General features: G+C 42.7%; 1 protein-coding gene and 4 non-coding genes across 5 annotated transcripts in view; 1 reads left to right on the forward strand and 4 right to left on the reverse strand.

Moving 5' to 3' along the window:
- LOC126101585 (prickle planar cell polarity protein 3-A) overlaps window positions 1-25,807 on the reverse strand; it is a 1,199,532-nt gene that overhangs the window by 944,308 nt on the left and 229,417 nt on the right. The gene's annotated exons all lie outside the window — the stretch shown is intronic.
- Window positions 8,847-8,919, reverse strand: Trnak-uuu (transfer RNA lysine (anticodon UUU)). The gene has a single exon. It is a non-coding gene; the product is annotated as a tRNA-Lys (tRNA).
- On the reverse strand, window positions 11,786-11,865 carry Trnal-uag (transfer RNA leucine (anticodon UAG)). Its single transcript has one exon. It is a non-coding gene; the product is annotated as a tRNA-Leu (tRNA).
- Window positions 12,124-12,196, forward strand: Trnak-uuu (transfer RNA lysine (anticodon UUU)). Its single transcript has one exon. It is a non-coding gene; the product is annotated as a tRNA-Lys (tRNA).
- On the reverse strand, window positions 25,391-25,463 carry Trnak-uuu (transfer RNA lysine (anticodon UUU)). Its single transcript has one exon. It is a non-coding gene; the product is annotated as a tRNA-Lys (tRNA).

The following is a 25,807-nucleotide window of genomic DNA, read 5'->3' on the forward strand; positions in this document are numbered from 1 at the left end:
AAATGAACATTACGCGCTTTCAACATTACATTGCAGACCCTTCAAACACAGGACCAAAAGAGGACGAACACCAGAGAAACTGCAGTGATGAGAAGAGCTCATCGCAGTTTCAAGCATGATTCGAAAATAAATATTAAGAAAGTTGTAATTGTTTTGAACTGTGATATATAACAAAATTAGTAAAACTTCACTACTAGAGCGTCGTGATCATGTGAAATGTCAAAGGACGATGTCAAAAGCTATAACGTTCAGTAACTATACTGTAAATGGAGGCAGCATGAGTTTCCCAGAGCTTTAGCTAATATTCTCAATTGTTAAGTACTAACATTTTACAATCTGATTTGTTTCAAGTGATTAGCTTGTAAATATTCATTAATACAACTGTATGAAACTACGTTGCAAGTGAGACTTAAATTGAATGAAATAAGTAAATAAAACATATTTCAACTGAAGAGCATAAGGGTACCCGCTCTTCAAAACTGGTCATGTGTACTTATAATTTTACATAATTGCTAGTAATTATGAAACCGGATGTAGCCATAGAGTGTGAATTTTGTAACTAACGTGTTTTATCTTGTGTTGTTTTCCCAATGATAGATCACAAAATGACGTAAGCTGTTTTTACAGTGTTCTAAAATCTTACATGTATGCATTTAGCTTCAGATATAAATGGTGGTCATTATTTAAGTATCTAAAATGGTTACAGTTGTGTGTGTTACGTCGCAGAATGTACTTAATGGCGGGTTGTAGGACTAGCGTGGCCTGTCGCTATTTGGTGGTCATTGTGTATTGGTAGGTCGTCGTTGGCGAGTCGGTGGACAGAACTGTGCGACGGAACGGCCACGTGCATAACACACTTTTCACTGGGCTTAGGTTATCTGACTGTGTTTTCGGTAAGTGATTTTGCACGATTAACGAATTTTGTTTATGGATTTTGTGCATGTTTTAGTAGTGGTTATTCGGGGTAAAGAATTTTAGTTTGTGTCAGGACGGATAGTGGGAACTGCTCTTTCGGGCTAAGAGTGTTTGCTGTTGATTCCCACGATTTAATATGCAGCTGAGTGAACTTTGCTCGCACGTTTTCTGTGCTCGATGTTCTGCTCGCGTTGCAATTACTATTTAAGTGTTTTTCACTTGAAACCGTAATTTATGTGAGGGAACTACTCGCACATGTCTGAATATTGGTCGGTAGACATTTACTTGGTTTAAACAATAATCCTTCGGTTTCGTCAACATCATTAACCCTACCCATTTTTTCAGTCGTTTCAGTTATTGTTGTTGTGGTCTTCGGTCCTAACATTGGTTTGATGAATCTCTCCATGACGCTATATTCTGTGCAAGCTTCTTGATCTCCAAGGAACTACTGTAACCTACATCCTTCTGAATATGCTTAGAATCTTCATTCCTGCCTCCCCCCCCCCCCATGATTTTTGCCTCCACATTTCCCTCCAATATTAAACCGGCGATTCCTTGATGTCTCAGAATGTTTTTGTCCGATTCTTTCTTTTAGTCAATTTGTACTACATTTTTTTTCTTCCCAATTCTATTAAATAACTTCACATTACTTGCCCACTCTACCCATCTAATCCTCAGCATTCTTCTGTAGCACCACATTTCAAAAGCCTAAGTTCTCTTCTGGTCTACACTGTTTATCGTACATATTTCATTTCCATAGATGGCTACTCTCCAGGCAAATACCTTCAGAAAAGACTTCCTAACACTTAAATCTATAATCGATGTTAGCAAGCTTCTCTTCTTCTGAAAAGCTTTTCTTGCCATTCCCAGTCTATATTTTATATCCATTCTACTTCGGCCATCACCAGTTATTTTGCTGCTCAAGTAGGAAACCTGATTTACTACGGTTACTTTCAGTGTATCGTTTGCTAATCTAATTCCCACACCATTACTGATTTAATTCTACTACATTCCGTTATCCTTGTTTTGCTTTTGTTGATGTTCATCTTACATCTTCCTTTATACACTATGTCCATTCCGTCGAACTGCTCCGCAAAAGACATTGCTGTCTCTGATGGAATTACACGTAATTACATATTGTTCGTTAATTTGCCTACTTACATAAAGGCTACAAGATCAATTCTGTAATAAATGTATGGGCTTTAGAGAGCTGGTGCATGACCAATCCCTACGGTATCATAACAAATCAGTTCAACCATTCATGTCTTGCATTACTTACCCCAATACCGGCCAATAAAACCGCCGATGGAGTCTTAGACAAGCGTGGTATTTAGTGTCGAATGTAAACAAGTAGTGCTAGAAAAAATGAGCTTGCCCGCGCGTAGCTAACTGCACACGGGATGGAGTCGTTTGGTCGAAAAGATGACCATCTAGATGTATCGCCCACAAGCTCCGGTTCAGTACTCGTTAGGTACTAGCTGCTTTCTGAACTACAGAGGAATTATCTTTCTAAATATACTTCTCGTGTAAGTAGGGAGGCGATGCCATCTTACAAACGGCAGCTGTGTGTTCAGTTGCCGGCCGGGGTGTCCGACCGGTTCTAGGCGCTACAGTCTGGAACCGCGCGACCGCTACGGTCGCAGGTTAGAATCCTGCCTCGGGTATGGATGTGTGTGATGTTCTTAGGTTAGTTAGGTTTAAGTAGTTCTAGGTTCTAGGGGACTGATGACCGTAGAAGTTAAGTCCCATAGTGCTCAGAGCTATTTGAACCATTTTTTGTGTTCAGTTTATCAAATGACCACGTTCTTTGTTGAACGAGGGAAAGTTGTTTATATGTCGTTTAGGACTGGATGAGTAACAGGATCTTTGTAGTGAGAGGCAGTAAGGTTGCTCGAGTCCAGGTCTGTGTCTTGTACCAAATGGGAAAAGGCAAGTACGTTAACGCTAACCTACCGAATGAGCTTGTACATTTTAGTAGGTTTTCATTTAGGCATAAATGGACATCAGAAGTGTGTGAACAATGGGAGCAAAATTTGACACGCTATTAATACGTAACGAGAAAAGTAAAGGACCAATAATTAATCGATCCTTGCAGGAACCTTGATACTACACCTGTCTATTGTGACCCTTTTCTCTCGTGGATTAGAAACTTTTAGTGAGATGTATGCTACGAATGGAACCACTGTGTAGAGCTTGGAAAATATACAGTTTTACACCTGTGAGTTTCTTACGCAGAACGTCAGAGTCGAAAAACTCGCCGAAGTCGAAAAGCACGTGATATTTTCCTGTTATATGGCTACATCTAATTTTAAGTCGTCCCTCACTTTTGTTTCGGCAATCGCTAGAGAAAGCACGAATAATGTTCGTCTACAAGTTGGGAGTTGGGATGTAAGTGAAACATGCAATTTAAGCATGTGACAGGGTGCACATTATTTCGAAAATTTTTATTTGGACAACAGCTACACAGTTCAAACATGTCGATGAGGAATGAAATGATGTGTAATACGATGTGTATCAATATTCATATCACTTTTCACCTTCCTCGTGTGAACAAAACATTATTTAAGGGTGAGAAGCTTATAATTTGCGTTTGGTACCAAGAATAATTCTTTTCTACCTGTGTGACAACAATGACGATCATAACATCATTTGTTTATTACGACTGGTTTCGGCTTACGGTAAATCTGTCCTCAGATTTTTTTGGGCCCCAGGATGGTTCTGGCGGCTCCTCGGTTTTTCACGTGATACGTACTATCGTGGTATGAGGTGAAAACGAGCAGTCGTCGGCACCACCAGTAGCCCTCCCCCCCCCCCCCCCCCCCTGTCCCAAAAAAAAAAAACTGAGGATGGTTTTAACATAAGCCGAAATGGGTCATAATAAAAAAAATCATTGCGATCTTGACTGTTGTTTTTAACCAAAGTGTAGTACCAGATCGCGGAGCTCCACCGACAACGTTGGCTAAATTTATGTATGTCCTAATAGACAGAAAGCCGTTATGTAAAAACCAACATTAGCGGAGGAAATAAGCAAATTATTTGTTTTCTTCCTTCAGTATGACACTGGTCTACCACGAAGCAGTGAAATAATCCATTAACGTGAATATCTTTCATTTGTTACATTGTTACAAATTCAAGTTGCCAGAAAGTCACAGTTGATCTTTTTTCTGCTACAGTTTTCTTTAAATTTTCATTATGAATTGAGTCTTCTCAAATACTAGCATTATGTGACAGCAAAAGTACACGTTTCCAACATACTAGTATTTTCTGGACTGAAGGTGCGTCACCTGTATGTATTTCGTTCTTTTCTCATTGATGTTTATTTTATGAGAACAACATTCATTCAGTTGCACAACCTTCTTTGCTGCATATGCAGCCTCGAATCAGAGCGGATGAACATGACCGCCAGCAGCAGAGGGCACACACAATCTGATAATGAAGGCGTAAGCCGTTTCAGGGCCAAGGAAATTTACCGAGTGTGTTAGACTATACGACAAGACCCTAATCCCCACTGCAACCGTACGAGGCGACACTACATCAGTGTTCACAAAGGATAATGCTGAATATTGAAGAATGCTTATAAAACCTGCAGTTTCACTTTTATGGTCAGTTTTAGTGTTATCTCACTCAAAGCTTCATCAAACAAGTGCGTTTATTATCTAATTATCAATGGAAAACGGGTAGCTCGTGTGTGTGTGTGTGTGTGTGTGTGTGTGTGTGTGTGTGTGTGTGTGTGTGTGTGTGTGTGTGTGTGTGTGCGCGCTTGTGTGTGTATCATAAGCCAGTTCATGGATTACAAGATTTTCCTCTCAACTGTTTTACATACACTCTTCAAGTTATACGACGGGCGTTCAATAAGTAAGGTGGCATTTTTTTTTTCTCGGCCAGTTTCGCTTGAAAATTTCTTGTGGTACATCGAGGAATATTCCCGTTCCGTCCCCTATAGTTTCATGAAGTTCCGATGGGTAGTGGCGCTGTAAGTAGCCTTAAAAATGGTGTCTGTAATGGAGGTGATTTCAAATCAGTCACCTGTCATTGAGTGTCTTTTGGTGGAAAACCAGAGCATCGCAGATATTCATAACAGCTTAAGGAATTTCTACGGAGACCTGGCAGCGAATAAAAGCACGGTGAATCGTTGGGCGAGGCGTCTGTAATCACCGCAATAAGGTAGCACACACCTGTGCTATTTCGCGCGTGCCGGTTGACCGCACACAGCTGTGACTCTTGCGGTGTTGGACTTTACGCATGTTCGTCACTACAAAAATGCAAACGAACATCTCCTTCTCCGTAACAATGCAAAGCCTCACGTAAGTCTGCGCGTCCGAGTGGAGCTCATTGGACTATTCTTCCTCATCCACCCTACACCTGGTCTCGCACCTTTCGACTTCCATTTGTTTGGCCCAATTAAGGATGCAAGTGAATGATGGGTGGGTTATCGATGCTGCGAGACATTGGCTTCGTCGACCAGTGGAGTTGTACCATACGGGCGTACAGGCCCTCTGGGCAAGGTGGCCGCCGCATTGAACGGAGATCATGTTAAAAACTAGCGTTTTGTAACTAGAAGAGAGGGGAATAACGTAGCGATTCGGGACATGAATAAAATCAATCCGATTTCAGAAAAAAATATATTGTATTACTTATTGAACGTCCCTCGTAGCCCACCGAATATCGAAGCTCTCATGGTAGCTATGAGTCCACTGTTCGACGAACATTTCGTTAAGTAGCACTAAGTCTCCTGGCCTTTTGGGGCTCTTACGTTACAGAGACACAGGAATTAAATACTATATGAGGCTCATCACAAATATCCTAGATCTCTGGAAACTCACAGGGGTGACTTAACGCGAACCACACGATGTTCACAACTGGGTAACGTCACGTATAGAGCCCCCGAAGTCAGGTTCAGCACTGATTCACCACCGTGGTATGAGCAGACGGAGAACGAGTTCGGAGTCTCGATAGCTCAGCCGGTAGAGCAGTAGGCTCTTAACCTAAGGGTCCAGGTTTAAGTCCCTGTTCAGGTGTAATTTTTTACGTCGATTGTATTGAAGTCCGAAAAACTTGATCGCTGTTTAAGCAAGTTACGATCCTTTTGGCTAACGTTTCTGCTCGAAGACATTTAATAAAAAAATATAAATGTTTAATAGAGAACACAAGCGACAGCGCAGTAAGAAGGTTCCCATGAAAACCGACGCACATCCCATTGCATTTCATTGACGTATAGGGGGATTTCAGAAATATGTACACACAAAGAAGATTGAATCACATTCACATCAAAAGATAGTATAAGAGCACGACAGAAAGTAATTTACTAAGAGATATTTTTAAATGCTTTTCGTGGAATTGTAATTAGGGAGCCGAAAACTGAAAATGACAAAAATTGTTTGGGAATAATTTTCTTTGGACTTTTCTGTTTGTAAAGGATCGGATTATCATATCCCATCAGGAAGCAATTTCACAACAAGAATTTTACGTATTACGGCTGACTTTTAGCTCCACTGAGGGGCCATTCAGACTGTACAGACATCAAGTGTGTAAACACAATTTTGAAGCTCGCAGGATATTCAGCAATCTAATACTCAGCCCAGAATCATTGAACGAGTTTCAGGTTGCTGGATAACTGATATATGTGCAGTATCCTTAGAAGCACATCCAGGAGAAGAACTAAGAAATATACAGTAACGAAATTCTACTAAACTAGCTACTGCAAGTTCCGTTATGGCAGCTGAAATCAGGTCGACGATTGATCTACTACGTGATGTAAGAAAAAGAGAAACAAGATGAAAGAGGGAGGGAGTAGGCAGAGAGGTGGAGAGAAGAAGAAAAAGACGATGCATGTGAAAAGGTTAAGCGACGCTTAGCAACACATCGTCCTTACTCTAGCTTAGTTGGCGAAACATGGCACTGTATCGTGAACTACCCACCACTTGTCCACATGCTTTGGTTGAGGTCAATGATAAAATAGTTGTAAAATTACCTTCTACCTTTTGATCCGTCTCACGCGAGCTCCTTACAATTTCTTGTATGATCTTCAGCTAGAATAGTCTGAAATTCTTTGCTGTTTTATTCATTTGTTTCTTTCAATAATCAACTTCTCATAGCAATCCGTTTTTGGATGGTGTCTAATATTGCCTTTGGTAACTACTTGGTTGCTTTTAAACTGATTTTAGATAAACATAACTGTGAAGGTATCTGACGTGTTTCTTCAGGGTTGGACACTAACAATATAAACTGTCGAAGGACTTACACGAGACGTGTATTTTCGTCTGACTATGTTCATTTGAGGCTCAAAACAGGTAACAGATCCGCTAAGTAAAAGAATTACAGTAAATGCTGTTGGTTATTTGCCTTCTTCCTGATCACCGGGAAACTATGTATGGACTGTTCTTTTCTTTTTGCAATTGTTATAGAACAACTTCGTAATTCAGATAAGAAAACTCATTGTTTCTGAAATTATAATTTCATAGTCATTACGATCCTACAACATCTGGCAACAGCATAAAATATTTTCAGAGCATATCAAATGAAGTAAACGTAACATTTATTGATGGAAAAATTTATAGAGGTTGCTACTGGAGCTTCAGTTTGATTTTGTCTACAAGATAAACTTTTTCACTCGTAAACGCACTGACTAAACAATTGCTGTTTGCCTCTACATTACGATATACGCGCCGCTGTCATACTTTAAAGAGCGGGCACATATGGATGGCACGAACACAATACACTGCATAAAACTGAACGAAATCCACCTCATAATAGTGGCATGACCATTAAAACGCGTAGAGTACGTACGAAGGAAGTCACTATAGCAGAAGTTCGATGTTATTTGCCCATACATTTTACGATTACAGTCGGTAGTTCTTTTCATTTGGGCGTATGAGAGCAGACCCATGATCTCTTATGCATACCGTATACTGGAAATAAATACAGTTTTTTCTGTAATATCAGATTTCGACATTATTAGCAAGATTACCCCCGTAACAGCTTGCTGGAATTCAGAGTACAATCTAACCTTAAGATGTAGAAATTAGCTGCTGAGTTACGTGAGAAGTTACGTAACCTTACGTACATTTGATCTATATAATATTTTACGGTGGTAAAAATAACAATCTCTATGATGAGATAGTAAGGTAATATCATTAAAAATGTCTGCACAATGGCTGCCTTACTTACTGTATGTTGGAACCACAAATGAAATGATTTTCTCCAAAATCATTAAGTTTATTTGTGTGATACGTAGCATCAGTAACGTTCTTGAAAATTAACTGCCATTTCATTTTAGTTTCATTTATAGTTCATTCGGTACTTGAGCGATGTCACTGCTGATTTCAATTATAGTAGAATGATCACAAGATACCGCAAATTAGTTTCAGAATCTGGGACCTGTTTGTACCGTACCTTGTACTAAAATCAGTATTTCCAATCTGGGATATTGAGGCGCTGTTTTGTTTTAAGGTTTTTTAGAAATAACTGCCTTTGGCTATGTTATATTATTTTCATTTTAGCGTTAGTAGTTTCGAGCCGCCTTGTCACTTATCATCAGATGGTACACAGTTATTAGTAGTCTATTGTACGATTTTTGGGATAGTAGTGTAATTTAAATCCGTGGGATTAACCCTGGTGCACAAGTCAATTTGGAAAACATTGTTCATTTTTTGCAGTTATGCTTTTACACAGCACAAATACTATAACTATCAATAGAACTGTGTAGCATCTGATGATGAGTCGCTAGACTACTTAAAACCAATCGCAGTAAAATAAAAATTATACCATCACAAAAGACAACTGATTGCAGTTATTTCTGAAACCGTTTGTTCACTACAGTCGTAGTGTTCTACATCTGTAATGGATAAAAATTGAGTATTTCTCTCGTTTGTCTTCGTATTTCAAGTAAGCAGACTGCGGTCTATTAGACAAAATATTTAACATAAAATTTTCGCCCGAACAGGGACTTGAACCCTGGACCCTTAGGTTAAAAGCCTAATGCTCTACCGACTGAGCTATCCGGGCTCTTCTATGCGATGTTCCCAGCAGGGAAATTTGCTGCCAGCATGCCGATGAGTAACTGTAACAGGTGACGTGTAACGTGGGACGCTTGGCCTGTTGCCCAAGCCCAACCGGCGGTACGCGTGAAATCGGCTTCGCTACCAGGATCCGTACTCGGTTTATTTATCGAACGGTTCACGGTACTTTTTCGGTTCTTGGCAACTGTCTGACTAAAGTAAATAAAGAATATAGTGTCAGTTCTCAGACAAATCTTTTTCACGACAATTTAAATGAATTTAAAGGAATCTATATATGGTACAGAAATGTACATACGTATGTGACTGTGTTTGTATGTTTGTCATCTCCTCCTAAACTGCTAGACCGATTTCAATCGAACTCTCAGTATACATACCCCCTACTGTCAGGCAACAATCGGCTGTGGGGATAATTACCACTCACCTATCATAGATCATGAGATACGACGTCATAAACAACGAGATGCGTGAAAAACTGCCGCATCATGCATGACATTTAAATTTATTACTTGTGTGCTACTAACTCTATTCGCAAATAACTCAGCAGACAGTACCGAGATACGCCGCTAAATGCACCTACAAAACTGTACCATACATAGTACCATACACAGTTCGAGATATGACGTCACAAACACTAAACTACGTGAAAAATTGTCGCGCCATGCATGGAGTTTCAATACATTTTTTCTTTACTGCTACGATGATCCTACGCTCGAGTCAGCTTAAGGAGATCCCTGACGCCTGGCAGCACTTTTGACAGGTTTCAACTGCGAAGCGCAAACGTCTGAAGGCGAAAACAATAGCTGTCTATACGGCTATGGGTCTGGTCCCTTTAATCCCACAAACCAACCTATACAGCTATGAAGAGGCACTGCCAAAGAGGCTCAAAATGGTTCAAATGGCTCTGAGCACTATGGGACTTAACATCTATGGTCATCAGTCCCCCAGAACTTAGAACTACTTAAACCTAACTAACTTAAGGACATCACACTACACCCAGTTATCATGAGGCAGAGAAAATCCCTTATCCCGCCGGGAATCGAACCCGGGAACCCGGGCGTGGGAAGCGAGACCGGTACCGCACGACCACAAGCTGCGGACGCCATAGAGGCTTTTCCAAAGTCGCGTTGTAGACACACGAAGAAGGCGTGCCCAGCTTACAGATAATGTCCGGAATACTGTACTTATACATTTGTACTTTAGGCATATTTCTTTGTACGGCTGTTTCATAACTTCGAAGCTTTTCTGACGCATACATGGAAACGAAACTACAAACGTAGCTATTTTTTTTTCATTTGTAATAGAGAATTGGTAATAGATATTGGTAAAATGAATACCCGGGCATTCCGGGTTTGTCACCTAGTCCAGAACAGCTACTAATATTCCATTGTAAAAACAGCAGTATTATGGACACACAACAGCGTGATTCCAATAGATCTATGATTTATTTCTCACAAACGAACGTACATCATGGAATAAACACTAGATGATCTCATGAATAACGAATATTGCCAGAGTATCTATAATTAAAAGTATCATCCGGCAACATCATCCCTACCTTGGTCAGCTTCTAGAGAGATGACCAGCTGAAGGAGACGTTAAATTGTGGACCCTTCCAAAGTTTGTAAGGCACAGTTCGTATCTTTCCCTCTCTTCCCTCATGAAGATCTGTCTGCATTTTCCTCCACACGTGGCGTGGACGAACATCCTCCTGAAGGAGAACGACATCATCCACCTAGATTCTTCCTGTACCTGTTCTTGCACGATGAGCCTCATGGAAGTGTTTGAGCAGCATCTATTACTCTTTCTTCCACCTATTCCGCAAGTGTTTCACTACCTTCTGCTGTCGTCTAAACTTCTTGGATGATGATCTCTTCGTATTAAACATTAATCCAAGAGAAACTGTTCTTGTCTTGCAGTACCACACGCTGATTGTGAGTGGAGGTAGCTGGGAGGTAGTAGCAAGAGAGATTTTCAAAGTTCTAAGTGACGTTTATACAGGAAATAGACGTCCGTAAGAGAAACTCGTGCATACAAAGCTTTGTTAACCTTTTAACGAAAAAAAAGAAAAGAAGATGGGAAATGGGGGATGTATTCAGAAGTAACGACCGAGTTTTGGAGCACAGCTTAGATGAAAGGAAAACTGACGATACGTATACAAATACGTGTAACGTGTAACGTTTGCAATTCTCACCGCCGGCTTTGCAGATAATTCACTTTTTACCTTCCCCCGCCCTTCCTCCTTCTCCTCCTCCTCCTCTCTCTCTCTCTCTCTCTCTCTCTCTCTCTCTCTCTCTCTCTCTCTCTCTCTGTCTCTCTCTCGCTCCGATTCATTATTTTCGCTGGATTTAAATTCTAGTTTCTTGACCCGATCTTTTCACATGCGAATCACGTAGTGCATTTTCTCTTTTATTGTTGGTGAGCATCTCTTCCTTATCGATCTCTGTTCTCGTTGTGCATTCTTACTAGTTCTGGCTCTACTCACTGTCGCATGAGCTGTATCTGCGTTCCTTTCATTTTAGTATGTCGTTAATTTTCCTTGTTGTACATGGAAACCACTTCACGTGACTGAAGAGTGGCACACGTTGCATGCGATTGCGCGTTTTATCGCACAAGGAATCAAGCTGGATAGCCGTCCGCCTGTTATGTAGACTGTGAACCTAGAACGTTTGTACTCTTTAACACAAGGACGAACGGCTCCCATGTCATTCCATCCGCATTTATTCAAGAGTCTGCAGAGGACAACGCCTTCTCCATATGACACGCCGGGTAGATCAGCCGGTAGAACATTAGGAACGGTAAAATTAGCACGAGACACGTTACATTTTTAAAATTCTACCTTTTTTCAAAAATTTTGGCAGCGGTGGGATTCGAACCCACGCCCTTTCGGACTGGTGCCTAAAACCAGCGCCTTGGACCGCTCGGCCACGCTACCTTCGGAATATGTGCAACGCGACATATGCTATACACGTATCGCATCGTAATTGCGAAAAATGGATTATGAGGTGACGCATGGCTTACGTCCTTCAGTACACCAAATCGCCAAAGCAAGTTTTCCCGGGTGCAACCAACCTATCCCCAGCCGCTCGCCGCCTGATAACACTGTATACATAACGGGGCCAGGCGCCTCCTAAGCAACATCAGCAGTGCGTCACAAGTCGGATAACATGTTTCCAACTCTTCTCCCAACAGAGCCCGGATAGCTCAGTCGGTAGAGCATTAGGCTTTTAACCTAAGGGTCCAGGGTTCAAGTCCCTGTTCGGGCGAAAATTTTAAATTGACGGTTTCGGTATTAAAAGTCTTCGGTATTAAAAGTCTATCTCCATGTGAGGTATGATTTATCAACAACAAATACCAATAGCAGGAACACCCAGCACAGACAAAAATATAGTACGCTGCAAGATTATCATGATTTAATCATCGCGACACTGTGCTGTATTTCGCAGTCTTTTCACATCAAGGGGTATCATCCCGAGCGTTGAGAGCATGGGACAGTATTTTTAACCTTGTACAGTGTGTGGTTTTGCTGCGGAAGTTCGGCTTACGGCATTCTTGAATCGCTCTGTCAAAGACACAAATTTGTGATATTCAACGGGCTTTCACTATCATCTTGCTGGAATTAGAAGTTGCCATTTTCCCAATTTGCTAATTAAATTTAGTTTTTTTTTAAAACTGCATCTTGTGCAAAACACAATGTTTTCTATTTTTCATTCTTTACCCAAACTTTTCCCTGGCACCAATGTGTTTATACATGTTTAGGTAAATGATAAAAAGGAAAAAAAATTGCAGTTTATTACGCACAGTCAGTTTCTCAAAGAAATCAAAAGAACACTGCGATGCTAAGGAGGACGTTAACGGCAGATATAGAAAGTTTCTTTACAGACTTCGTTTTGATATGGCGACAAATGTTGATATATATCATTTGCCAACGAATGGACTGCGAAAGAGATCTCGCGCTGCGTGAAACCATACGGTTTGGTACAGCCGGAAGGCAACAAGTGGTCTGTTGGCAGATAGCTTTCAAACTCCAGCATTTATTTGTAAGTGCTGATCCAAGCAGAGCACATTCCAGCTGATGTTGTTGCCGCCACGGACCACGTATTATAGTGGGCAGTCACGAACATACCCAATGTGCACTGCAACGGATTATTTGAGCGCAAACTACCCGAAAAAACTCCCTGCTCGTCAAGAAAAGTGAACGCACAGTAGTGAATTCCTACGCGGCGCCGTGTTGTGGCCAGAGTGAAAAGCTCGGTACAGCCGGCGCGGGGAGATACCCGCCCCCCCCCCCCCCCCCCGACGTACACACACAGACACGCACAGTCGACTCCGGGGGCCAACGTGCAAACTATAGAAAATACAGAGGCCGCCACACAAGAACCGCTATCACGGAGAAAAGCAGGGTCAAAGAAGACAACTGAGAAGGCGAAGCAGAAAATCCTAAGAAATTTTGGTCATATGTCAAAGCGGTAGGTGGATCAAAACAAAATGTCCAGACACTCTGTGACCAAAATGGTACTGAAACAGAGGATGACAGACTAAAGGCCGAAATACTAAATGTCTTTTTCCAAAGTTGTTTCACAGAGGAAGATTGCACTGTAGTTCCTTCTCTAGATTGTCGCACAGATGACAAAATGGTAGATATCGAAATAGACGACAGAGGGATAGAGAAACAATTAAAATCGCTCAAAAGAGGAAAGGCCTCTGGACCTGATGGGATACCAGTTCAATTTTACACAGAGTACGCGAAGGAACTTGCCCCCCTTCTTGCAGCGGTGTACCGTAGGTCTCTAGAAGAGCGTAGCGTTCCAAAGGATTGGAAAAGGGCACAGGTCATCCCCGTTTTCAAGAAGGGACGTCGAACAGATGTGCAGAACTATAGACCTATATCTCTAACGTCGATCAGTTGTGGAATTTTGGAACACGTATTGTGTTCGAGTATAATGACTTTTTTGGAGACTAGAAATCTACTCTGTAGGAATCAGCATGGGTTTCGAAAAAGACGGTCATGTGAAACCCAGCTCGCGCTATTCGTCCACGAGACTCAGAGGGCCATAGATACGGGTTCACAGGTAGATGCCGTGTTTCTTGACTTCCGCAAGGCGTTCGATACAGTTCCCCACAGTCGTTTAATGAACAAAGTAAGAGCACATGGACTATCAGACCAATTGTGTGATTGGATTGAGGAGTTCCTAGATAACAGGACGCAGCATGTCATTCTCAATGGAGAGAAGTCTTCCGAAGTAAGAGTAATTTCAGGTGTGCCGCAGGGGAGTGTCATAGGACCGTTGCTATTCACAATATACATAAATGACCTGGTGGATGACATCGGAAGTTCACTGAGGCTTTTTGCAGATGATGCTGTGGTGTATCGAGAGGTTGTAACAATGGGAAATTGTACTGAAATGCAGGAGCATCTGCAGCGAATTGACGCATGGTGCAGGGAATGGCAACTGAATCTCAATGTAGACAAGTGTAATGTGCTGCGAATACACAGAAAGATAGATCCTTTATCGTTTAGCTACAAAATAGCAGGTCAGCAACTGGAAGCAGTTAATACCATAAATTATCTGGGAGTACGCATTAGGAGTGATTTAAAATGGAATGATCATATAATGTTGATTGTCGGTAAAGCAGATGCCAGACTGAGATTCATTGGAAGAATCCTAAGGAAATGCAATCCGAAAACAAAGGAAGTAGGTTACAGTACGCTTGTTCGCCCACTGCTTGAATACTACTCAGCAGTGTGGGATCCGTACCAGATAGGGTTGATAGAAGATATAGAGAAGATCCAACGGAGAGCAGCGCGCTTCGTTACAGGATCGCGAAAGCGTTACGGAGATGATAGATAAACTCCAGTGGAAGACTCTGCAGGAGAGACGCTCAGTAGCTCGGTACGGGCTTTTGTCAAAGTTCCGAGAACATACCTTCACCGAAGAGTCAAGCAGTATATTGCTCCCTCCTACGTATATCTCGCGAAGAGACCATGAGGATAAAATCAGAGAGATTAGAGCCCACACAGAGGCATACCGACAATCCTTCTTTCCACGAACAATACGAGACTGGAATAGAAGGGAGAACCGATAGAGGTACTGAAGGTACCATCCGCCACACACCGTCAGGTGCTTGCGGAGTATGGATGTAGATGTAGATGTAGATGTAGAAGTAGTGAATGGAAAACATGGGTCGAAGCGTAAAACTTCTGGCAAGTAGCAAAGTTTCACTTCTTGTACGCACGTAGTATAGGAGGGAGAATATTTGATTAAAGTTGTAGAAAATTTGCGGTTATACAGGATGCAAAACATGGTACACAGAAGAATTACCACTCTTTTAACGGCAGCGTACCGTAGCTCTCGCGAGGAGCGAAGCGTACCGAATGACTGGGGGGGGGGGGGGGGGGGAAGTCACGGCTTATTCCCGTTGTCAAGAATGGTCGTCGAACAATCGCACAAAACTATAGGGCCATATCTCTGACGTCTGTCTGTTGTAGAATTTTGGAATATGTTTTACGCCCGCATATTATGACGTTGCTGTAGACCGAAAATTTCCTCTGTAGGAATCAACATGGATTTCGAAAACCAAGAGACGTTCGATACAGTTGGAACAGGGCGCGACAGCTGACCCTCCTCATAAACAAATGTAACGTATTGCCAGTATACGGACAGAAAGGCCGTATACTTTATGATTACATGATTGCAGAACACTCACTGGATTCAGTTACTTTTACAAAATATGTAAGATAATGCGATATGGATGTGGAACGACCGCATAAAATTAATCGCGGGTAAGGCAGATGCCACATTGAGATTCATTGGAAGGATCCTTAGTAACCGTAGTCCATCAACAAAGGTTAAAAAAAATGGTTCAAATGACTCTGAGCACTATGCGACTTAACTTCTGAGGTCATCAGTCGCCTAGAACTTAGAACTAATTAAACCTAACTTACCTAAGGACATCACACACATCCATGCCCGAGGCAGGATTCGAACCTGCGACCCTAACGGTCGCTCGGCTCCAGACTGTAGCGCCTAGAACCGCACGGCCACCCTGGCCGGCTCAACAAAGGAAATAGCTTACAAAACACTCGTTGAATATTGTTCGTCAGTCTCGTATCCGCACCAGATAGGATCGATAGCGGAAATAGAGAATATCCTAAGGACGGCAGCACGTTTCGGTAAAGGTTCATTCGGTAAGTGCGAAAGCATCACGGAGATGCTCGGCCAACTTGTGTTGCAGACGCTGCAAGAGAGGCGTTTTGCATCGCGGTACTGTCTACTTTTAAAATTTCGACAGCGTAGAGTCAGCAAATATACTGCTTTCTCCTGCGTATATCTCGCGAGAAGATCATGAAGATGAAATCAGAGATATTCGACCCCAGCAACCGTTCTTCCAGCGAACTATACTCGACTGGAACAGGGAAAGCGTGAAGCGACAGTGATACACAATGTGCCCTCCGCCAAACACCGTAAGGTGTCTTGCTGAGTGAAGATGCAGATGTGAACTGCCGCCACTAACAGCAACAGTGGTCTAACACGACTGGGCATCGAGTCTACATCTACGTACATACTCCGCAAGCCACCGTAGGAAGTGAGACAGTGGGTACCATGTACCACTACTAACCACTTCCTTTCCTGATCCACTCGCAAATGGAGGAAGGGAAGATCGACTGTCTATAACTCTCTGTACGAGCTGTAGTTTCTTGTTTATTATCTTCTTGTTGCTTACGCGAAATGTACGTTGGCGGCAGTACAATCGATCTGCAGTCAGCCTCAAATGCCGGTCCTCTAAATTTTCTCAACAGTTGTCTCGCGAAAAGAACGTCATCTTTCTTCCAGTGATTCCAGTTTGACCTCACGAAGCATTTCCGTAACACTTCCGTGCTGTCTCACTTCCTACGGTGGCTTGCGGACTATGTATGTAGATGTAGACTCGATGCCCAGTCGTGTTAGACCACTGTTGCTGTTAGAGGCGGCAGTTCACATCTGCATCTTCACTCAGCAAGACACCTTACGGTGTTTGGCGGAGGGCACATTGTGTATCACGGTAAGAGGTCTAGGAGCACGCCTCTGAACTGTTTCGATGTCGTCTTTAAGCCAAGCTGGTTTGGGTCCCACACACTCGAGCAGTACTGAAGAATGGGCCGCACTAGCGATCTATATGACGTCTGCTTTATAGATGCGCTACGCTTTCCAAAACTTCTCCGAACAAAACGAAGTCGAGCGCTGGCGTCCCCGACTATCAACCTGACGTGCTCATTCCATTTCATACGGCACTGCAACGATACGCAGAGATATTTCAACGACGTAACTGCGTCAAGCACGACACTACCAATGCTGTATTCGAACCTTACAAGATTGTGTTTTCTAGTCATCTGCATTAGCTTACATTCTCCAACATTTAGAGCAAGCTGCCATACACCATACCAACTAGAAATTATGACTAGGTCATCTTACATCCCACTACTGTAACTGAAGGACGACACCTTCCCATACACCACAGCATCGTCAGCAAATAGCCGTAAATTCCTGCTAACGCTGTCCGCCAGGTCATTTATGTACATAGAGGATAAGTGCGGTCCAGTCATACATACCTGTGACCCTCCTGATGACACCTGTGTCTCTGATGAACACTCCCTGTCGAGGACAAAGCACTGGGCTCCGCTACTTAAAAAGTCTTTGAGCCACTCGCATATATGGGTACCATTGTCAACAGTCTGCAGTGGAGAACCCTGTAAAAGGCTGTCCGGATATCTAGGAATATGGAATCTGCCTGTTGCCCTGAAACCACGGTCTTTATGATATCAAGCGAGAAAAGGGCACGTTGAGTTCCGCACGAGCGATGATTTCTAATTCTGTGCTGATTTGTGGGTAGAACCTTGTCTGAGTCAAGACAGTTTATTCTGTTTGACCTCAGAATGCCTTCATGAATTCAGCAAACCGACGTTAAGCATATTGGTATGTAATTTTGCGGGTCCGGGCAGGAGTCATTTGCGCTCATTTCCAGTCGCTTGGAACTTCGCCCTGGGAGAGAGATTCACAATAAATACAAGCTAATTACAATGCAGCCTTAGCTGCATACAGGCGTTGATAAAAGTCAACGGGGACAGTTGAATGTGTGCCCCGACCGGGACTCGAAACCGGGATCTCTTGCTTACATGTCATACGCTCTATCCATTTGAGCCACCGAGGACACAGAGGATAGTGCGACTGCAGGGACTTATCTCTGGCACGCCTCCCGTGAGACCGTGAGACCGAAATTCGCAACTTATTGCCCCGCACTATATTCATAGTTCTCCTGCCAATTATACTCGTTGCCCGCGGCTTTACTGACGATTCCCGTAAGTGTTCGGGCACTGTTTGTGCATCTGCACAGAAGAAGATGGTCAAATGGCCGGTGAGCCTTAACTTGGTTCTGTAGGACATTCCTACAGAACAAATACCATCTTCATATAATTCAAGCTAAGCAAGGGGTTGATGCCACAGTGTACTCTGTGTGAAACCGTATTGGGATTCCATCTGGATCTCAAGACGTATTTATTTTCCACTGTTTCAGTTGCTTCTCTACGCCAGGGATGCCTATTTTTATGTCCTCCATACAGGAGTCTGTGGGGCAGTCGGACGACTCTACGTTCTTCAATTTCTCCCGCTGTATTTGTTCATCGAGCAGTCCCCGAACGTACTGCCGATCCATAGCGTCCATCGGGCACAATATTTCGGCAATCAGACAGGACATCATTGTCAGATGCGCTGACGAACCAAAAAAAATGGCTCTGAGAACTATGGGACTTAACATCTATGGTCATCAGTCCCCTAGAACTTAGAACTACTTAAACCTAACTAACCTAAGGACATCACACAACACCCAGTCATCACGAGGCAGAGAAAATCCCTGACCCCGCCGGGAATCGAACCCGGGAACCCGGGCGCTGGAAGCGAGAACGCTACCGCACGACCACGAGCTGCGGACTGACGAACCAAGCTGAGGGCGCGCGTGCGACATGTATCCTGTCCCAGTGCATGCTTTTCCCTCCGCTGTCCATCCACATAGCAAAGGCAGAAGGCTCACCGTTGCTCTTCTCAGATCGTCACACTCGGCTGCTGCCAAAGGAAACAGCAGACACCAGCAGCAACTGCAAGCTAATCACGTGGCAAGCACACACAGCCGAACGCCCAGACACTTAACACGCGGCAGGAGTGCCTGTCTGGACTCTGGAGGGGATACCTCTGCAGCAGAGTGTCGAGTCGTGCACTCTACGGCGGCGCTGAGAGGAAGGACACTTACCATACACAGCGGTAAGAACGTATCGAGCATGGAAAGCGGAGACAAATGCCTCAGGGAAAGATTCCTTAACCCTTGTATCTACACTGGTGTCCAAAATTAAAGCAACAAATGGAAATTTTGTAACGTTGCGTTTATTTTGCCACAAAACAGTGTCAACAGGTGATAGCAAAGTAGAAACACTGAATACAGAACGTGAACAGCTGAAACATGCATAGCAGGACACGAAAATGTTCTCAGTTTTTTTTCCAACTTAACAGATTTGTACACACATTCCGTCAACTGGTTATAGGGTGTGACCACCTCTGGCAGCAATTCAGGCCTGACAACGACGGAGCATGCTATGATTAGCGTCATCAATGCCATGTTGAGGCAATAACGCCCATTCTTCCTGCGGAGCTGCTCGTAAGTCAAGATTTTAAACATGGCTGGAACAGCAACAGCTGAAATTCTTCACGGTAAATGATAACAGCCAAACAGTTGCAGGATAAAGATTCATTAAAATCCTTGACCATGGTTTCGGAATATCTAAATATACCTTCATCAGAAGTAAAATACACTAAAATCACATCCTGCAGTGGATATACATAAAACAATCGCGCCAAAGGCGTCGTCAGTAGTTAAAACATAATCTCCATTTATACAACATGATTATGGACAGAGGGTCGATGCGAACACAGGATGACAGGTACTGATGCTAAGCTGTGTTCGCATCGACCCTCTGTCCATAATCATGTTGTATAAATGGAGATTATGTTTTAACTACTGACGACGCCTTTGGCGCGATTGTTTTATGTATCTCCACTGCAGGATGTGGTTATAGTGTATTTTTACTTCTGATGAAGGTATATTTAGATATACCGAAACCGTGGTCAAAGATTTTAATAATTATTTATCCTGCAACTGTTTGGCTGTTATCATTTACTGTGAAGGCTGCTCTCAAGTCTAGGAGAGCGATTTGTGGATGCTAATGTGATGCAGCCCGCCTCCCTAATGCATCCCAGACATGTTCTTTGGGATTCAAATCGGGAGAGCGAGCAGGCCACACCATGCGTGCAAACTCTTCCGTTTCCAGAAACAGATCGACCACCCGAGCTCTATGAGGTCTAAGTCAAGTAGCTCCTCCATTGCCCTCACAAGGGCTGAGTGCACTCCGCTTGCCAACTGCACTTGGCAGACCCGAACGGTGACCCAGCCAAGTTCTAACCAAGCCCAACAGTACTTTAACTTCTGTGAAGTAACGGGAACCGGTGTTACCACTGCGGCAAGGCCATTGGCATACATGTGGATTAGCAAATTCCTCTTTTTTAGAAATCTTTTGTTGCTAGAGCAAGTTTGCATTTTATATCCGGTACACATTGGCAATCATCAGTTACTTTGCTGCCCAAATAGCAAAACCTATCTAGCACTTTTCGTATTACATGTCCTTACCTAATTCTCTCAGTTTCGCCTGATTTAATTCGACTACATTGCATTAGCCATCTTTTACTTTTGTTGATATCATCTTATGTTCTCAAGACACCATTCACTCCAGAGTTTGTTCACGTACTGCCTGTTGCTTTCTGTGTATAATCCTTGGGCAGACGTTTGTTTAACGATCTTTCCGACGTTTCGCCAGCGAGAGTGGCTAGCTCTGTCAAAGGGTCAGCCTCCGCTGCTAGTGGCGGTCAACACGAAATACGCGCTACCTATTCCACTCAGCCGTCATTTTACACTAAAAACGCACTAAATGGTAAGCATTTTCCAAAACGAACCGCGAGAAAACTAATAATCGTACTAGTAGCAGTAAATATTATTTTATAATAAACTAAACTACTGTTTTTAAATTTCATAATGGGCAGAATAAATCCTCTACGCCGCTGGGCCCAGAGAAAGGCAGGGAAGGCAGACGTGCAGCCACTAGCTGGTGTCCGGCGGAGTGAACGAGGAGCGCGTGGTCAGAGGACAGGACGGTGACGTCATATCCACTTCCGACGGAAGTCTCCCCAGGTGCAAACATCCCTCCCGGGCTGTCCTTGGGGAGCGCGAGGGTCGACAGCGTGACTCACACAGGAAGGAGGCGCCACCCGCCGATGCACTCCCTCTGGGCCGGTCTGGCCAACCGCCGAGATCGGGACGTACGCTCCTTCTCTGTGCGTTCCCTTAATCTTGTCTGTGCCATACAGCAGACAGAAAGCAGTATCTTAGACGGAAGTGCGTCACAGCAGTGTAATAGGACAGATAAGTTACTCAGTAAACATAAACCGATGCATCAGTTACGATCAGAAACACCCTTAGACTGTTCGCTGAAAACGCTGTCATCTGCAGTGAAGTATCATCGTTGGATGATTACAAGAAAATGCCGCATGATTTATGCGGTGCTTACACTTGATGTACTGAGCGACAGCTCCTTCTAAATTAGGTTAAGTGCGAGATAATCTCTACAGTAGAAAGAAACAGATACGGTCCGAATATAAGAATTATCGTGAGGAAAGAAAGCCAGGCTCGCGGGCCACATTGAATTATTATATAGGTAGGGGTGTAAATTTGGAATCGTGTGGGTAATGCGGAAACGTCTAGTATCTGGCCTGCAGAGTGCTGCGCTGTATTGGGGCAGCCAGAAATTGTTGCAATAGTTCCTATTTGTCATGGTAGAGGGTTAGAAGTCAGTTGAGCAACAGACGCCGTGACAGTGATGCAATTTACGTTCGCGCTTTTTCTAAACCTTTTTCTAGGTAACTTGTGGTATTATATTTATCTAAATACTTTGTAGTTATCTTTCTTTACGTCTGATAGCTTATAAAGGGAGGTGCATAGAAGGTTTTAGCAGTCCTTTGTCAACCTTAAATAGATAGTTGCTTAATGTAATCTACCGAAATTTAAAATGGTCATTGTGTAGGTAATGTGGAATCATACATACGATGGCATTGTGGGAACGTTTCCACAATACTAACATCAAATACATTACTTCTAATACGTTTTGCGTCTGTTTCTAGATGCCACGAAAGCTAACTGGTCGGAAACCAAGAGCTATTGTGAAGAAGTGGGATGCTGAAAACATGATTAAGGCTATAATAGCCTTAAGGGAAAAGCAGGTGGGGTTAAGAAGAGCAGTAAAAGCTTTCAGTGTACGTCAGACGACACTTCAAAGCTTCGTGCATAGTGATATGTCACCTGAAGAATGTGTTTCTTTGAGACTTGGACGTAAGTCTGTACTACCTGATGCTATTCAGAAACAGTTGGTACAGTATCTCATTGAAGTGAATAAAGCAGAAGGTCAACATCGTTGTCAAATACCTCATCAAATACGTGTGTGTCTCCACGAGATATCATGCCACTCCCGCCTCTAAAGACGACGGTTTCCAACAGAGGTCGTAAGCCAGGTTCAGTAGTTGTTTTGACATCTTCGCCTTATAAAACACGCCTTGAAGACTCCTTACTCAAGGGTACACAGAAGCTTCCTAAGGCACCTGCCAAAGGCAAGAAAAAACGTGAAGCTCCTCCTAGAAAACCATGCAAAAAACGGCTTAAGTTCTCTGAGGATACAGATGAAGAGCCCGATGCACCAACTGTCTCTTCAGGCGAGTCACATTTGGATCTCGCAGTTGGGGAAGAAAAACCTACTGAAGAAGATGCAATTTGTATTTTTTGTGGAGGCGCATTTTCCAAAGACTTTCGGGAAGAATTGTGGATTAAGTGTGTAGTGTGTGAGGAGTGGAGTCACTCTTTGTGTGCCGGAAATGAAGGAGACATTTACATATTCGATTTTTGCAAGTGAACTTCGCTTATGAAGCATTTTTCTAATACAGTTGCGTTTAAAAACATTGTGTAATTTAAATTTAATATAAAATAGTTTCTAACATTTTCAATAGTTTTCGTTTGAAGTAGTCAGTTTCCCCCAATTTTAAGGCGTTTCCACATTACCCGCACTTCTTGAAAAATTAACGAGTTGTTGTGCAAGCAGAATTTTTTTTAAAAATTTTAACATATTTAGTTTTTGTGTTTCATAATATTACATTCATTGCTAAAACATTATGAATTAGCTTTGGCTAATTTTTGAAGCTGAAAGAGTAGTAAACATTTCTTTTATACAGCAAAAACAAACCGGGTTTCCACATTTACACCCCTACCTCTATCTTTTTTCTACGGTCTTCAATCGAACTTCGAATGAGGCTGGTTACCGTTGTGGAAAAAGAGCGACAATAAACAGTAATAAGAAGAAAGCGTAATTCCTTATTCGTTGGCGGCTGGGAGTAGTGCGTCTACTACATACAGTGCCTCCGTTGCAGTCGAAAAACCAGTCGCATATTTGAAAAAGACAGTAAGGTCAGAGTATACATTTCCGTAAACGCCGTTTCTCGTGATCGGCGATTTGAAGTTGCGGCAGAACAACGTGCTAATATAAAGTTCCGCTTCCTGTTAGGCAACCCGTCACTTTGTCCATAGAACAACCAAGAATTGAGAAAATGGAAGACGGTGTTATCACGAAGACCGAAGTAAAAGAATACTCGTGAGAACCAAAGTGACAGCAATGTTGGCTTGTTAATTCGATATGAATTTGCTCCTGAATGTTTCTTCATTATTCATCGTTACTATCTTCAGCTTCTAGAACTATTTTGTTCGACATTGCGGGAAGTACGGCCTCTATTCCAGCGCTCATAACAACAGTTGCTCCAGCACCGCAACGTTCGGGGTCGCACAGTTTTGAGTGACACACAGTTTCGGCCATAAAGAAAATGACGACGGTTCCGTTTCCAACCATCTCACCGCATCTGAAACCTGTCACTTTTTTTCTGCGCTCCAGAATGAACACGGATACAAAATGGAAGCGTTTTCAGGTCACGCAGCAGGAGAGACACAAATTCTGGAGGCACTATGCGATAAGTTTGTACGATTTTAAAAGCCATTTCCATCGACCGAATTATATTCATTACATCCAGCAAACGCTGTTTTGGTGACGCAACTTTGTGAATATTCTGCGAAGTACCTAAGGGTATATGAATAATTGTCGTTACTTTTTGCTCTTTCCCCCGTTCTTTGAAGTCACTTATTTACTTTGAGAGCCGGAGACCTTTGCTAGGAATTTTCTTATTTGACACTTTTTTTGCCTCGCTAAACTGTGATCCAGTTAGGCAGTCCTCCACGCTCTCACTCCAAGCGATGGAATGACTCGTTATTTGCCGTATAATTAAGTTCTAACCGATGGGGAAGTCGTTATGACTGTCAAATTTTCTTATAAGATGTTTGCTGTTAGAGCCCATGAACTGAAGCCTTAAAAAAATTAAGACGTTCACTGGATTTTATGAAATTATTTATGCTATTCGAGGCACGGCTACCTGTTATTTTGAATGTGATGCTGGCGTCATATAATCTGCTGATGTACCGTGTGAGGAATGCTAGCAGTTTTTTTGTTATAGCAACTTTCAGTATAGGAATGGAATTTAATTACGAACACATATGTTCGCTAGACATATGGAGTCAGTTAAACATCAATGGAAAATAATGACTAACGTGCATCCTACATTTAGACTTCATGAAGTCATGTAGTACCGGACAGGAATTAACACCGCTCGTGCTAAATTTTGCATCATTCGTGATAAAAAAAAAAGGATTACGCATTCACTCTACTTCCATTCTTGATTTACAATACCTCACAGTGCTTTACAGCGTCTAGTGTTTTGATTAGAAACCAAAATCTATGGAGCGTAGTTATTATGATCATATCTTTCATAGAGACACTACTACAAAGAATATGTTAACTAACATTAAACTATCTGAAAAGAGTAACTTCAGCAGTGTTACCTAACGTATATAAGAACCTTCTATACGTATAATTATATAGGGAATGTAGTGACGAACACATGTATATGAGTATACAACAGTAGGTATGTTGCTAACGTGTACCTGTACCATGTGCTGTGTAGCAAGTGAATGTAATCATGTAAAATGGGCGAAGATGCCTGAAACTCGTCGTGGCTTGAATTTAATAAGCTTAGCTATAAAAAACAATAACTTCACTTCATCATATTCGTACCACAAATTCGTGAGAAACGAAGACTTAGGTCACTCGGTAATTAATTGTACTTCTAAAAACTGAATGAGTTCGGTAGATTTATTTCTGAGTACAGTATATGCAACAGAATAAGTGGTACAACATATGTAAACACGTGCACGGGAGCGGAGTATAATTTACTTAAAATTTTCGCCCGAACAGGGACTTGAACCCTGGACCCTTAGGTTAAAAGCCTAATGCTCTACCGACTGAGCTATCCGGGCTGCGTAAGACACTTAGCTATATACCGGTTCTGCCTGTTGAACTAGTGACTCAACATGGACCGAGTAACGCAACACGCAGCATTCAGCCTCGTGTTTGACGTTATGAGGCTGCGGGCGTTCACAATAGAGGTAGCCGGTAGGCGACTCCATGTTCGGAGAAACATGGAGCGGTAGCTACAGGATGTTCTTCCGTGGACTTCAGTGTGGTTTCTACTCTACGTAAGCACAAGAAAAAAGGAAAAAGTGACAGTCACTGAGTCGAAGTAAATGGTGTATCCAAAACAACGAGTTAAGTGGAAAAGTCCATTTGGCAGTGAGGAAGCGATGGCGGATCAGAGTAACAG

This window comes from Schistocerca cancellata, chromosome 9 (genome assembly GCF_023864275.1).
Source record: "Schistocerca cancellata isolate TAMUIC-IGC-003103 chromosome 9, iqSchCanc2.1, whole genome shotgun sequence".
NCBI classification, from domain to species: domain Eukaryota; kingdom Metazoa; phylum Arthropoda; class Insecta; order Orthoptera; family Acrididae; genus Schistocerca; species Schistocerca cancellata.